This window comes from Suricata suricatta, chromosome 1, assembly GCF_006229205.1.
Source record: "Suricata suricatta isolate VVHF042 chromosome 1, meerkat_22Aug2017_6uvM2_HiC, whole genome shotgun sequence".
In the NCBI taxonomy this organism is placed as follows: Eukaryota; Metazoa; Chordata; class Mammalia; order Carnivora; family Herpestidae; genus Suricata; species Suricata suricatta.
In genome coordinates this window covers 38,975,658-38,978,829 of record NC_043700.1, presented here as the reverse complement: position 1 = coordinate 38,978,829, position 3,172 = coordinate 38,975,658, and positions in this window count along the sequence as shown.

The following is a 3,172-nucleotide window of genomic DNA, read 5'->3' as shown; positions in this document are numbered from 1 at the left end:
GGCGCCCTTTTCTTCAGCACTCAGCCCAACAAGGTAGCTTCTCTCTGGTGACTCAGGAGGCTCCAAGTAAGTGGCTGCAACGCTCCTAACTAAGGTCTCTCCTGGGAAAATGGGGGCAGTGGAACCTGCTGGAAGCACAGCCCTGGTTTCTGTCCTGAGGCAGCTGCAGAGGCCCTGAGTCATCCAGAGGCAACAGAAGCTCTTCCTGCTCAGAGGTGCCGTGGGTCAGAAAAGCAGATGGGGCGCCCTCTGCCGGCCACCACTGTGCACGCAGAGGAAGCCGCCGCTCCCGGTTTGCGGTGCTCGCGCGCCCTCTGCTGGCCACTGTGGGAAGTCCTGCAATGTTGAAGGCCATGGCTGCTCAGCTGAAGCACTGAAGGTGCTCTGGGCAACTAAGGCTGTTCTCTAGATTGGGAAGGATCTTAGTGGCAGGGCCTGGAACACAAAGAAATCTTTTCCTTCTCCTTTCTTGTGAGTGAAGAATGAAACCGAATTTGTTAATGTAATGACATCATTTGTAATGCTTTAAGCAATGTTCACAGAAAAATAGACTACGAAGTTACACATGCTCAACAACAGGTAATTGTGCTGATTACCAAAATACTTACATCAGATCAAAATACTTAGATCACCTTTGAGACAGAGAAAGCAGCTTCCAGGTATGGGATGAATAAGTCATACAGATATAAGCTACAGCCAATGGAATAGAGTCAATCTTGTAATAGTGTTGCATGCTTTCACATGATAGCTACACATGTGTTTAAGTACAACATAATTTATAGACATAAGGAACGACTAGGATGGATGCCTAAAACTAATACAACAAATGTGTAAGCAATCCTTCAATTAAAAATTGAAACCCTTTACACTATTCTTAATTTTCCTTTCTTTGCCTTTAAAAAAACCAATCCTGGATGCCTGGGTGACTTAGTCGGTTAAGTATCCGACTTTGGCTCAGGTCATGATCTTGCTGCCCATGAGTTCAAGCCCTGCATAGGGCTCTGTGCTGACAGCTCAGAGCCTGGAGCCTGCCTCAGATCCTGTGCCTCCCTCTCTCTCCACCCTCCCCAACTCAACCTCTCAAAAAAAGAAAAAAATAAATGTTAAACATTTTTAAAAAATCATTGCTAATTTAGAATATGTGAAATTCCATTTATACCAGACTCTCTAACATCACCATCTCGATGTTGAGAACTTATCTGAAAAGTCACCAAGAATGTCTTGGATGACACACATGTGACAAGGTCCGAATGCAACTTACAGGGAACTACACATCTGTTATGAATTTACTGTATGTATCTGTGGCTGATATTTTCAATGAAATGTTCTTGGGGGGGGCGCCTGGGTGGCTCAGTCGGTTAAGCGTTCGACTTCGCCTCAGGCCATAATCTCACAGTCCGTGGGTTCGAGCCCCGTGTTGGGCTCTGTGTTGACAGCTCAGAGCCTGGAGCCTGCTTTGGATTCCATGTTTCCCTCTCTCTCTCTGCCCTTTCTGCATGCCTGTTCTGTGTCTCTCTGTCTCAAAAATAAATAAAACATTAAAAATTTAAAAACAGGATAAGAACCACATGATCCTCTCAACAGTTGCAGAAAAAGCATTTGACAAAATACAGCATCCTTTCTTGATTTAAAAAAAAAAAAGCCCTCAAAAAAGGAGGGATAGGAGGATCATGCCTCAACATCATACTGTCCACAAAAGAAAGTCCCACAGCTAGTATCCTCTTCAATGACGAAAAACCGAGAGCTTCCCTCCAAAGATAAGACACATGAAAGGGATGTTCACTCTTACCACTATTATTCAACATACTGTTGGAAGTCCAAGCCTCAGCAGTCAGAAAACAAAAAGCAAATAAAGGAATCCAAATTGGCGAGGAACAAGTCAAAGTTTCACTCTTGGCAGACTAGATACTCACATGGAAAACCCAAAAGACTCCACCAAAATACCGCTAGAACTGATGTAGGAATTCAGGAAAGTCTTAGGATATGAAATCAATGTGCAGAAATTAGTTGCATCTCTATACACCAATAACGAAACAGCAAAAAGAGAAATCAAGGAATCGATTCTATTTACAATTGCACTGAAAACCATAAAATGCATAGGGATAAACCTAACCAAAGAGGTAAGAGATCAATACACTAAAAATAATAGAAAGCTTATGAAAGAAATTAAAGATACAAAGAAATGGAAAAATCTTCAATGCTCATGGGTCAGAAGAGAAAATATTGTTAAAATGTCAATACTACCCGAAGCAATCTACACATTCGATACAATCTCTATCAAAATAACACCAGGATTCTTCACAGAGATAGAACAACAATCCTAAAATTTGTATGGATTGCAAAGACCCATGGAGACAGAGCTTTGGTGAGGGTGAGGGTTCCGTCCAGGGGGAGTCATCAAAGCAGAAGGGGCACCAGTCCTGTGATCTCCCTGGAGGATTTAACTGAAGGGGCCCACACAGGCATGGGTCAGCTGTAGGATTTGGCAAAGAGGTCAGGCCTGGGGTCAGGATAGGTTAGGTGGAGGGTTAGGATCAGAGCCCAGAAGGCTTCAGGGGCTGAAGCCCCAGAAGTGAGGTTGCCTCCCCTGTGGATGAATGGAGGACGCATGGGAGGCTGGCAGCCAGCCTTTGGCCTTGGATTCACAGGTGACCTCCTCTTTGTTCTAGGGTACAGGGGGGCCTCCGTAGCTCCCTCAAGCAGCTACGTCTGGGCTGTGGAAATGGCATGGGGACTTTTCATGTGTCACGCCCAGTCACCACGCACTGCTACTGGGCTCTGGGTCCTTGATATTCTCAGACCCAGGACTCAGGACCCCATGGGAAGGGAGCCTTGGCTAGGGTTCGGTTTCCAATCTCAGGAGTCACCAGGGCAGAAGTGACACCAGTCCCTTGATATCCCTGGAGGGCTGATATGGGGGCTTGCCATGTGCGGACTGGCTCAGGTGTACAGTTTCGGAGGGGCTCACGGGTAGGTCTAGGGTTAGATATTTGGAGGGTTGGTGTGAGAGTTAGAGTACGATCTGCGGATGTTCCATGAACGGATCCTCTAACAGTGTAGTGTACGACCCAGAGGGCTGATTTCATGGGAGCATGGGAGAGTGCCAGCCAGGGTTAGCGTTTGGGTTCAAGGGCCAGCCTCCTCTTTGGGCTATGGTACAGGGGGGCCTCCA